We start from the raw sequence: 14,613 nt of genomic DNA on the forward strand, positions 1-14,613 counted from the left end.
TAATCCAGAGCTCGATAGTGCGCATTTTTTTTTTATTATTCAATCCATTGACATTGAAAGAGACAACTCTAACCCCTCCAATAGACATTAATTGTTAAGAATAACTTCTTGCCAACAAAATTTTTCATCGTGAACCACAAGAATTTCCATTTTCCATTTTTACCCCCCATCCCCCTCCACCCAAGTGCTCTTCCCTCTACCCAAGTGCTCCCCCCCCTAGACCTAGTCCCGTGGCCCTGTACTACCCCTGTATCTCCCTCCCACGCTGGCCACATGGCACTAACCCCTCTCATAAGAGCGCCTTGGTAGTGCGCCCCCATTCCCATGACCCCCGAGTTCCCACCTGCACCCCCCGCCCCCTAATTAAAATATACGAGTACCCATCTGGACAAATCAAAACATGTTCCAACTTTAGCCTAACCCTGAGCCAACTTATCAAGCATCTCCCGAGCCTCTTCAACATCTGTAAACAAATAGAATTTGCCCTTGATCAAAACTTTTAACTTTGATTGCTGTGCAATCGATGCTTGAGCTCCTTTGTCCTTAAATGACTGAAGAATCTTTACAAAGTCCTTTCTCCGTCTAGCAGCAGCAGCCGACATATCGGAAAAAATCCGACACTTAGTGGTAGGATTAACCTGAAATTGTCTTTGCTTAAAGGCCTGGGATAGGATTATTTCTTTAACCCGAACATCGGCAAAGTTGACAATGATAGTCCGAGGAAACGGAGAGTTAGGGAATGGACGAGCTGGGACTCGATGTGCCCTGGTAATTGTTAAGTCTCCCTTAAACTCAGGGATGACCTCTTGAGAAAAAAAAGAAGTGATCCATTTTGTCATGTCCGACCCCTCGATATTTTCAGGTACACCTACTATTCGAAGGTTTGACCTTCTATTATAATTCTCTAACTCATCCAATTTAGATTCGAAGGCCTTTGAAAATTTAGAACCAGTGATGATCTCTTTCTGTGCGGAGATAAGATTGTCCTCCACCCTAGAAATTCTGGTCTCAGACTCTTGCAGGCGATTAGAAAATGAAGCATAGAGTCTTCAATTTTGTCCAGACGCTTACAAATCACCTCCATTTCCATCTTTTGCATTTGCTTCATCTCTCTGATTTCTTGCAGGATTAAATTCAGCATGTCCTTAACTGAGATCTGAAAGTCCCCAGCAGTTTCAGTATCTATCCCCATAATCGGACTCTGAGACAAAGTCACCTCACTGGGAATAATCGAGGAAGTACTTGGACCAGCAGTTGAAACGAGACTTTCAACGAGAGGGATAACTATTGGAGAAGTAGAGAGGTTTGAGGGAGTTGGAACACCTGAAGATACTGCCCGAGTACCAGCTGTATTATTGGGGTCGTATCTTGCTGCTTTTCGCTCAAACAACGGGAATTGTTTAGAAGCCTTGGAAGCAGAAACTGATGTGGCCTCTTTGGATGGCTGTGAATCGAATGAGGCCGCAGGATTAAGGCTCTGAGTTATCTCCGGTAATTTAGCTTCTGAACCTAATAGAGCCACGGCTATTCCCCCCACTGGTGACTCAATTACCTCCTTTGCTGCACTAAGAGTGGATTTACAAGGACTCTGATGAATAGCCTGGGTCGGGCTGCCGCCTGAGAGACCGTCCTCACCTTCTCCAGAGCTCTCAGAATTTTCAAGAGAGGAGATTTCTCTCTCCGCGGCTGACCCAGCCCGCTTGGCTCTTTCGGAATTCTCTTTTAATTGTTGGCGTCGTATTTTGGCCTTGGCCTTGGCTGTCAATTGCTTACCCATTATTAAGACTGGTAATAGCGAAATAACTTTGCACCGGTGAATATGAGTAGCAGCAGTACGACAGTTACAATAGAAGCGAAGTCCAGCCCATCAAAAAGTACTGAGACCGAAAATCTAACCCACACAGCGGCTGCAGTACAAGATATAAAAGTGCAGCAGCGGGGCAGACAACTCTAGCAGCGTGGACTAACACCTCACTCTGTCCAACTGTATTAGGATGGGCATAGAAAGTCAGTAATCGACCAATTAAATCACTGCTGCAAAAAACTCCACATTTCCATTGCCAAGATCCATCAAAATGAAAACTGGGACTTGAAATTTTGACACACCTCGCACACTTTGACTGCTATCAGTGGCAAAAAAGTTTACACCAGTCTTCCCAAACAGGGATACAATGTAGCCAAGGACCGGCCGCAGCAGCGGAGGCAGCAGGAGTCTCTTACCGAGATGAATGAAGGATTGGTGCAACAGTAGCTTAACTCCAAGAAGTGTGGACCTCGGCGTTTATTAGTAGAGGCAGATCACCGTGCTGACGTGAGGATAAACTGTGGAGCTTCGCAGAAAATCACCGAAGAGACAGCCTTGCAGCCTTGCGATGGAGAACTCAGCCCAGCAACTCAGCCCAGCACAGAACACCGCTGTGGATCACGTCTCTCCCAGAGGATTCGGTCAGACAGCTTTGCCCCGATCCTGCGCCAATTATCGTTGTCCCGGTATCCCGTTATCCCGCTGCTAATCTCTGGAGTCGACCTCCGAAGGAGCGCAAAGACAAAGGGAGAACGGCATACTTGCAGCACGGAGCAGCAAACGCCAAGCGGCCGCCATCATCAACCGCGAGCTCGCAGGGGGGGAGGGGCAACAGCAGGGTTCTCAGGTGCTACGTGGAGGCATGGAACTCCACCGTAGCGGCCGATCTCGTGTCTGAAAAAGTCAACAGTACAATTCCTCAAACACCACTGAACTACCCTAAACCCTAATACACTACCCCCAGCATGACCCCCTACACTACACAAACATCACTGTACTACCCTAAACCCTAAAACACTACCCCCAGCAGGATCCCACAAACAATACACAAACACCACTGCACAACCCTAAATCCTCCATCTACCACCAGCACGAGCCCCTATACTGCCCAAACACCACTGCACTACCCTAACCCATAAATCTGCCCCCAGCACAACCCCCTACACTACCAAAACACCACTGCACTACACTAAACCCTAAAACACTACCCCAGCACAACCCCCTACACTACACAAACACCACTGAACTACCCTAAACTATATATCTACCTCAGCACAACCCCCTACACTACACAAATACCACTGCACGAACCCACAAACACTACACAAACACTACTGCACTACCCTAAACTCTAAATCTACCCCCAGCACGACCCCCTATACTACCCAAACACCACTGCACTACCCTAAACCCTAAAACATTACCCCAGCACAACCCCCTGACATTACCCAAACACCATTGGACTACCCTAAACCTTAAATCTACCCCAGCACAACCCCCTACACTACCCAAACCACTGCACTACCCTAAACCCTAAAACACTACCCCAGCATGACCCCTACACTACACAAACACCACTGCACTACCGTAAACTCTAAATCTACCCCCAGCACAACCCCCTACACACACAAACACCACTGCACTACCCTGAACCCTAAATCTACCCCAGCACGACCCCTACACTACACAAACACTACTGCACTACCCTAAACCCTAAAACACTACCCCAAGCACGACCCCCACACTGCACAAACACCACTTACTACCCTAAACCCTGAAACACTACCCCCAGCACGACTAACTACACTACCCAAACTCCACTGCAATACCCTAAACCCTAAAACACTACCCCCAGCACGACCCCCTGCACTACATAAACACCACAACACTGCTCTAAACCCTAAAAAACTACCCCCTACACTACACAAACAGCACTGCACTACCCTAAACCCTAAAACACTACACACAGCACAAACCCCTACACTACACAAACACCACTGCACTAACCGAAACCCTAAAACACTACCCCCAGCACTACCCCTACACTACATAAACACCATTGCACTACCCTAAACCTTAAATCTACCCTCAGCACGACCCCTTACACTACCCAAACACAACTGCACTACCCTAAACCCTAAAATACTACCCCGGGCATGACCCCCTACACTACACAAACACCACTGCGCTACCCTAAACACTAAAACCCTACCCCCGGCACGAGCCTCTACACTACCCAAAAACCTCTGCGCTACCCTAAACTCTAAAACACTACCCCTGGCACGACCCCCTACACTAACCAAACACCACTGCGCTACCCTAGACCCTGAAACACTACCCCCGGCATGACGCCCTACACTACCCAAACACCACTGCACTACCTTAAACCCTAAAACACTAGCCCCGGCATGACACCCTGCACTACACAAACACCACTGCGCTACCCTAAACCCTAAAACACTACCCCAGCACGACCCCTACACTACACAAACACCACTGCACTACCCTAAACCCTAAAACACTATCCCAGCACGACCCCCTACACTACACAAAAACACCACTGCACTACCCTAAACCCTAAATCTACCCCCAGCACGACCTCCTACACTACACAAACACAACTGCAATACCCTAAACCCTAAAACATTACCCCCAGCATGACCCCTACACTACACAAACACCACTGCACTACCCTAAACCCTAAAACATTACCCCCAGCATGACCCCTACACTACACAAACACCACTGCACTACCCTAAACCCTAAAACACTACCCCCAGCATGACCCCCTACACTACATAAACACCACTGCACTGCCCTAAACCCTAAAACACTACCCCCTACACTACACACACACCACTACACTAACATAAACCCTAAAACACTACCCTCAGCAATACCCCCTACACTACACAAACACCATCGCACTACCCTAAACCTTAAATCTACCACAGCACAACCCCTTACGCTACCCAAACACCACCGCACTACCCTAAACCCTAAAACACTATCCCAGCATGACCCCCTACACTACACAAACACCACTGCGCTATCCTAAACCCTAAAACACGACACTAGGCACGACCCCCTACACTAACCAAACACCACTGCGCTACCCTAAACCCTGAAACACTACCCCTGTCATGATGCCCTACACTACCCAAACACCACTGCACTACCTTAAACCCTAAAACACTAGCCCCGGCATGACAACCTGCACTACACAAACACCACTGCGCTACCCTAAACCCTAAAACACAACCGCTACACTACACACACACCACTACACTAACATAAACCCTAAAACACTACCCTCAGCAATACCCCCTACACTACACAAACACCATCGCACTACCCTAAACCTTAAATCTACCACAGCACAACCCCTTACGCTACCCAAACACCACCGCACTACCCTAAACCCTAAAACACTATCCCAGCATGACCCCCTACACTACACAAACACCACTGCGCTATCCTAAACCCTAAAACACGACACCAGGCATGACCCCCTACACTACACAAACACCACTGCGCTTCCCTAAACCCTAAAACAATACCCCAGCACGACCCCCTACACTGCCCAAACACCACTGCACTACCCTAAACACTAAAACACTACCCCCAGCACGACCAGCTGCACTACCCAAACACCACTGCACTACCCTAAACCCTAAGACACTACCCCAGCACGACCCGCTACACTACCCAAACACCTCTGCGCTACCCTAAACCCTAAAACACTACCCCCAGCATGACCCCTACACTACCCAAACACCACTGTGCTACCCTAAACCGTAAAACACTACCCCCAGCATGACCCCCTACACTACCCAAACACCACTGCACTACCCTAAACCCTAAAACACTACCCCAGCACAACCCCCTACACTACACAACCACTGCACTACCCTAAACTCTAAATCTACCCCAGCACGACCCCTACACTACACAAATACCACTGCACGAACCCGCAAACACTACACAAACACTAATGCACTACCCTAAACCCTAAATCTACACCCGGCACGACTCCCTACACTACCCAAACACCACGGCACTACCTTAAACCCTAAAACACTAGCCCCGGCATGACACCCTGCACTACACAAACACCACTGCGCTACCCTAAACCCTAAAACACTACCCCAGCACGACCCCTACACTACACAAACACCACTGCACTACCCTAAACCCTAAAACACTATCCCAGCACGACCCCCTACACTACACAAAAACACCACTGCACTACCCTAAACCCTAAATCTACCCCCAGCACGACCTCCTACACTACACAAACACAACTGCAATACCCTAAACCCTAAAACATTACCCCCAGCATGACCCCTACACTACACAAACACCACTGCACTACCCTAAACCCTAAAACATTACCCCCAGCATGACCCCTACACTACACAAACACCACTGCACTACCCTAAACCCTAAAACACTACCCCCAGCATGACCCCCTACACTACATAAACACCACTGCACTGCCCTAAACCCTAAAACACTACCCCCTACACTACACACACACCACTACACTAACATAAACCCTAAAACACTACCCTCAGCAATACCCCCTACACTACACAAACACCATCGCACTACCCTAAACCTTAAATCTACCACAGCACAACCCCTTACGCTACCCAAACACCACCGCACTACCCTAAACCCTAAAACACTATCCCAGCATGACCCCCTACACTACACAAACACCACTGCGCTATCCTAAACCCTAAAACACGACACTAGGCACGACCCCCTACACTAACCAAACACCACTGCGCTACCCTAAACCCTGAAACACTACCCCTGTCATGATGCCCTACACTACCCAAACACCACTGCACTACCTTAAACCCTAAAACACTAGCCCCGGCATGACAACCTGCACTACACAAACACCACTGCGCTACCCTAAACCCTAAAACACAACCGCTACACTACACACACACCACTACACTAACATAAACCCTAAAACACTACCCTCAGCAATACCCCCTACACTACACAAACACCATCGCACTACCCTAAACCTTAAATCTACCACAGCACAACCCCTTACGCTACCCAAACACCACCGCACTACCCTAAACCCTAAAACACTATCCCAGCATGACCCCCTACACTACACAAACACCACTGCGCTATCCTAAACCCTAAAACACGACACCAGGCATGACCCCCTACACTACACAAACACCACTGCGCTTCCCTAAACCCTAAAACAATACCCCAGCACGACCCCCTACACTGCCCAAACACCACTGCACTACCCTAAACACTAAAACACTACCCCCAGCACGACCAGCTGCACTACCCAAACACCACTGCACTACCCTAAACCCTAAGACACTACCCCAGCACGACCCGCTACACTACCCAAACACCTCTGCGCTACCCTAAACCCTAAAACACTACCCCCAGCATGACCCCTACACTACCCAAACACCACTGTGCTACCCTAAACCGTAAAACACTACCCCCAGCATGACCCCCTACACTACCCAAACACCACTGCACTACCCTAAACCCTAAAACACTACCCCAGCACAACCCCCTACACTACACAACCACTGCACTACCCTAAACTCTAAATCTACCCCAGCACGACCCCTACACTACACAAATACCACTGCACGAACCCGCAAACACTACACAAACACTAATGCACTACCCTAAACCCTAAATCTACACCCGGCACGACTCCCTACACTACCCAAACACCACGGCACTACCCTAAACCCTAAAACACTACGCCAGCACAACCCCCTACACTACCCAAACACCATCACACTACCCTAAACCTTAAATCTACCCCAGCATGACCCCCTGTACTACCCAAACACCACTGCACTACCCTAAACCCTAAAACACTACCCCAGCACGACCCGCTACACTACACAAACACCACTTCATTACCCTAAACCCTAAAGCACTACCCCCTACACTACACAAACACCACTGCACTACCCTAAACCCTAAAACACTACCCCAGCATGACCCCCTACACTGCACAAACACCTCTGTGCTACCCTAAACCCTAAAACACTACCCCCAGCACAAACCCGCAAACACTACACAAACACCACTGCACTACCCTTAAACCTAAATCTACCCCCAGCATGACCCACTATACTACCCAAACACCACTGCACTACCCTAAACACTACATCTACCCCCAGCACGACCGCCTACACTACCAAAACACCACTGCACTACACTACACCCTAAAAAACTACCCACCACACTACACAAACACCACTGCACTACCCTAAACCCTAAAACCCTACCTCCAGCACGGCCCCCTACACTACACAACACCTCTGCACTAGCCTAAACCCTAAATCTACCCCTAGCACAATCCCCTTCACTACCCAAACACCACTGCAATACCCTATTCCTAAAACACTATCCCAGCACGACCCCCTAGACTACAAAAACACCACTGCACTACCCTAAACCCTAAATCTACCCCCAGCACGACCACCTACTCTACACAAACACCACTGCACTACCCTAAACACTAAATCTACCCCCAACACAACCCCCTACACTACACAAACACCACTGCACTACCCTAAATCCTAAAACACTACCCCCAGCACGACCCCTACACTACCCAAATGTCACTGCAATACCCTAAACCCTAAAACACTACCCCCAGCATGACCCCCTACACTACATAAACACCACTGCACTACCCTAAACCCTAAAACACTACCCCCTAAACTACACAAACACCACTGCACTACCCTAAACCCTAACACCCTATCCCCCGCACGACCCCCTACACTACCCAAACAACACTGCACTACCCTAAATCCTTAAACACTACCCCCTACACTACACAAACACCACTACACTACCCTAAACCCTAAAACACTACCCCCAGCATGACCCCTACACTACCGAAATACCACTGCACTACCCTAAACCGTAAAACACTACCCCAGCACGACCCCCTACATGATGAGAAATTTCTACAGTGCCTCGTTTCGTATCCTCCTATGCAAAGATGTCTGTTTGCAGTTTCACGGTTTCGCTTTTAGCATAGTTTGTTTCCGTGCCTCAGTCCTTTTTCACAGGTTTGTCACGGATATTTCTGCAGGCAGTTTATACAAATGTAGACATTATTCAGATCATGCTACGCAGTAGCACAGTTGAACTCTGATAGTTCGTTTGCCACTTAAACAGTTAGGCAGGTGTAAAAAGGGGCGTGGCCTCGGATCACCTCTCTGCAATGCAGCTCTGTGGCGCTTACTGGAGGTACCTGGTGGGCTAGTTGGCCGTCAGGGACTCTCAGGATTCAAAAGGACTTAATCCTCAAACTTACAACGTACCAGGGGACGCGTTTGCATAGTGGTGCAGGGAGGGAGCGGGGCCTGATAAAACAAGTGTGCAAACGCGCCCCCAGGCTCGTTGTAAATTGGGTGATTAAGTCCCCTTGAATCCTGAGGGTCCCTGGGGGCCAACTAACCCATCAGGTACCTCCAGTAAGCACCACAGAGCTGCTTTGCAGAGAGGTGTAACAAGGGGCGTGGCCTCGGAACACCTCTGCAACACAGCTCTGTGGCGCTTACTGGAGGTACCTAGTGGGCTAGTTGGCCCGCAGGGGCCCTCAGGACTCAATGGGACTTAGTCCCCCAATTTACAACACGCCAGGGGGCGCGTTTACACATGTTATAGTTTGAAATTAGCATTTAAAAAACCTTTGAAATTCACTAAAAAAAACATAGGTTTCAGGGACATTATAGTTAGAAATTAGCATTTAAAAAACCTTTGAAATTCACTGAAAAAACCATAGGTTTCAGGGACGTTATAGTTAGCTGGACATTTCACTCATACAAAACCAACTGCAAATCGATTTAATGTTTTATATCTTTCCCCAAAAATATGCATACCAAACTTTTTTTTTTGGGGAGAAAACTACAGTCCCGTACCGTTACTCTACCAACCTCGATCAGCACGCGAATCCTATCCACCACATTTACATGATTCGCATTTCGTATCCGACAGGTTTGTAACACCACGTCCAACATAACAACATGTACGTATGAGGTCGCACCAGTTGCTACTTTAGTATGCAACGGGTATGCACTACCAAGCCGTGCGTTACATCATGTACGTATGGGGTCGTGCCTGCTGCGCGTTGCGAATGCGACGAGTGCACGCTGCCGCACCCTGTGTTACATCATAAACTTACGGTGTTGCGCCACGTACGCCATTCCCTCATTTTTTTTGTCTCAAAACTATATCTAAATAACTTTCAAGTGTATATGAGAGCAAGCGATAATCTAACATATTTTAAACATTTATATATTTCTCACTGTAATAAACTTCTATTTTAGCAATTATATTTTCTCAAAATCACGTCGGATGTGGTCTCCTTGCGCACTAGGTGCGCGATTGCCATGTGACCAAAAAAAAGCACTTCATTAGTTCATAACATTTCTCATTGTAACAGTTGGAAAATGCCACCCATTTTAGTCAATCTCTGTTCTGCATTTGATGAGACACACCTCTTCTGATTAGAGAGCTTTTTTCTAAACTTTTTGCAATGTACACATATCTTACACTACACACAACATGCAATCATCATCTTCATCAATATTCATGGTCTGTAAAGTAGCCTTCCACCTGTGATAGCCATACACCTAAAGTTATATAACCAAAGTTTTCCCCACAACTAGAGGTAACATAGTTACATACACTGCCCACAGCACAAACTAATATCATACGGCCCAGGGGCACTATTATGCATAGATAATAAACACACGGACACAGATAGATAGTGGAAGTGGGTATGAGCACATTCGCTCGACACCTTTTTATTACCAGGGTCACATATCCAGTAACGTCTGTGGTGGATGTGTGTAGAGTCAGTGTAAACCATATAGTTGTTGCTATCATCTACTACAACAGTAATCATTGGATCACACACAGACATTCAATAATAAATGAATCAATAGTTTGTACTGCAGTAAGGTAGGGACAGTAGATGTGAAGTAATACAGAAAAATATTCTATCATAAAAGAAACACAACTTATGGTATACTGAGACATAATTAATAGATCAGAAATAATGCACAAAAAGATTTTATCATAATGGGTCCATCAGTTTTAGTGCACTCAGAAAGCCACATCAAAATCATTCAGCATGTCAACAACCAGCAATGATGTGTGCTGTAGACAGGCAGGCCGTACTTGGAGTAATATCTGTTGCCATCAACAGAACATCATCAGCAATAGCAACTCTGTTATGCCCTGCATAGTATTTTCATATCTTGCAGTTTACCAGTCCACCTGCTGTTCAGCCACTGTGTGTGTTTGGAGTAGAATGTTGGTAATGCTATGATGCGTGGAATGTTGGGTGTCTGACTGAGTGAGATATGACAGTTACAGATGGGCTGAGCAGCAGGCAGGCTGCTCCTGGTGGGGTTTGCTGTGGCATAGGACCAAGGGCTGACTACTGGGCTAATCTACATTATTACTACCTGTTTACCTGGACTATCTTTCTGATTTACCTATGTACCATTTTCATGTACTTGGACCAGTTACAGAATAAAGGTACTTAAGGATTTACATGGCTACCAGTGTCTACTTTCATGTAAGAGTACAACAAACTCAATCAAAAATGAGAACACTGCTGTCTACAGTGTTGGCCAGAGAGAGTGGTCAGCAAGGGCCCACAGCTACGTACGGTTGAATTCAGCTACACAGTTTGTCGTACGCGAAGCCACAAAATGCGTGTCTGGAGCCTGTAATAATACATATTCATGGTGTAGACAGAGCCCACTGGAGCAATGTGTCTTCCTACAGAACTGCTTCATCTACAAGACCAACTTGATCCGAATTGTGAACACTGCTATCTGCAGTGTTAATTGTAAACAGTACTCACACAGACATTCATGAATACTTTCTCTCACTTCCTCTTAACAAAAGACAACAACATAAATTGCAGACAAATCTGCAATAAATAAAACAAAACAATTCAAATACCATTTCTGCTGTCTACAGTGTAGACTATTCAGTGTTCCTTTGCACTTGCAAATTAAATTTGGTCATTGTACTAAACCTATAAGTCATTTAAAAAAATGTCTTCAAAGAAGTATACTAAAAACATAATAAGTATATTCCAATAGACGTTGTAGTTACTTGACTACTGGATTCTATAATTAAACAATCAGCACTCGATCTGAATTGTGAACACTTCTGTCTGCATTGAAGGCCAGACTCACTTTTCATTAACACCTGACAGCCATGTACAAATCAATTTGAAAGCATGGACTTACTTGCAGCAGATCAGAAGGGGTACACAGAAATAATATCAAACTTCAACTTCTGACATCCTCAATCATACAATCAAGACCCCATTTCACTGTTCGGACCTGCTGTACCACAGTGTACTCCACCGACTAGTGTCAACCAAGCACAATAATAATGTGCAGCAGTTAGCTACGGAAACACCGAGTCTGATGCACCTCAATGGAGGGAGTTCTATGAAAATCAAGCAAAAAGTAATATCGGACATCTTCCATTGTGGAATCAAGACACCGTTCCACTGTTGGGACCTACAGTTGCTGTCGACGGGAGTACCTTCATCTCCACTCTCAGATGAAGTTCTAACATCCTCCATTGTCAGATCAAGACACCGTTCCACTGTTGGGACCTAGAGTTTGATGCACCTCATCAGAGGGAGTACACAGAAATCATCACAAACTTTAATTTCTGACATCCTCAATCATAGAACCAAGACCCCGTTTCACTGTTCGGACCTGCTAACCCCGGTCTATTCCAGCGACAGCAGTCAACCATGCCCAATAATCATGTTCAGCAGTTAACTACAGAATCACAAAGTGTGATGCACCTCAACAGAGACAGTTCTGTGAAAACCCAGCAAAAGGTTATATCGGACATTGTCCATTCTAGGATCAAGACAGCATTCCGCTGTTGGGACCTAGAGTTGGTTGCACCAGGTCGAACAGAGTACCTTCATCTCCACTCTGAGATGCCATTCTAACATCCTCCATTGTGGTATCAAAATACCTTTCCACTGTTGGAACCTACAGTTCGTTGCACCTGATCAGAGGGGGTACACAAAAATCATCACACACTTTAACCCCTTCCCCGCTCATGACGGAACCGTTCCGTCATGAGCCACGGTTGCCGTGTGCTCATGACGGAACGGTTCCGTCATGACAATCCTGTTGGCGGCCGCTCCGCCTGCGCGGCGCTGTTTCCCCGCCTGTGCGAGGGGACAACGCAAATGGGCGGAGTCATGACGGAACCGTTCCGTCATGAGCACAGCTCAACTGTGGCTCATGACGGAGCGGCTCCGTCATGAGCACAGGCCCACCGCGCTGCCCCCCTGACCCCCCCAGCGCTGCAGCGGAATGTCCGCAGCAGCGAAGGGGTTAACTTCTCACATCCTTAACTACAGAATCAAGACCCCGTTTCACTGTTCGGACCTGCTGTACCACGGTATACTCCGCTGACTGGTGTCAACAAAGCACAGTAATCATGTGCAACAGTTAACTACGGAAGCACACTGTCTGATCCACCTCCACTGAGGAAGTTTTAGGAAAACCAAGCAACAAGTAATATTGGACATCTTCCATTCTGGGATCAAGACACCATTCCACTATTAGGACCTAGAGCTGGTTGCACCTGGTCGAAGGTGGTACATAGAAATAAACACAGACTTTAACTTCTGACATCCTTTAATAATAGAATCAATAACCCGTTTCAGTATTCGGACCTGCTGTACCGCGGTGTACTCCAGTGACAACACTCAACCAACCACAATAATCCTATTCAGCAGTTAGCTACGGAAGCACAGAGTCTGATGCACCTCAACAGAGTGAGTTCTGCAAAAAACAAGCGGCAGGTAATATCGGACATCATCCATGGTGGAATCAAGACACGGTTCCACTGTTGGGACCTAGAGTTAGTTGCACCTGGTCGAAGGGAGTACCTTCATCTCCACTCTCAGATGCAGTTGTAACATCATCCATTGTGGGATCAAGACGCTATTCCACTGTTGGGACCTAGAGTTGATTGCACCTGGTCAGAGGAGTACATCACAGACTTTAATTTCTGACATCCTCAATCATAGAATCAAGACCCCGTTTCACTGCTCGGACCTGCTGTACCGCATTGCAATTTCAACTTCATGCATAGCAATGGCTGCTTCATTTTCCAGTATTGCTCGTCCAAGAAGATCGTGACTACATGGACCACTAGTTTCACTATCTTGAGAACTTTCATTACTAATTTCAGATGTAATAGTCTTTTTCTGTTCAACTTCATCATTCAACATTTTTAAATATATAGCAAAAATTGTACATGCAACGCTACTTTTACATGTATTACAAGAATCTTCGTAATAGTCAAAGTCGCCAAAGAATTCACTTTCACTACACCATGAATTAAACAGTTGCAGAAGTGCTAAATAGTAAAATTCCCCCTAATCTAAACTTTCACAACTAACTTTCTTGTGGTTTATGAGATTACTCTTTGCATGTTTTACTAAACAACCATGACATCCAACTACTGCATATTGTCCTTCTTTTACATTCTCTTTAACACTTCAAGCTGTAATGTTGAAGTACTTCATACAGACATAGCTGTTCCAGATGTTGACTCCTTTTCGGTCAGTACGTGTCCAACATATTCGTTTTAAGATTGTCTGTACTGTCTGCTTCATTTACTGCTAATTCTTCAATTTCTTCAAATCATTTCAAGACTCCATTTCTTTTGCAGGCAAGACCAAAACTTACCCAAATGATACCTCGTGA

Source organism: Triturus cristatus, chromosome 3_1 (assembly GCF_964204655.1).
Source record: "Triturus cristatus chromosome 3_1, aTriCri1.1, whole genome shotgun sequence".
NCBI lineage: Eukaryota > Metazoa > Chordata > Amphibia > Caudata > Salamandridae > Triturus > Triturus cristatus.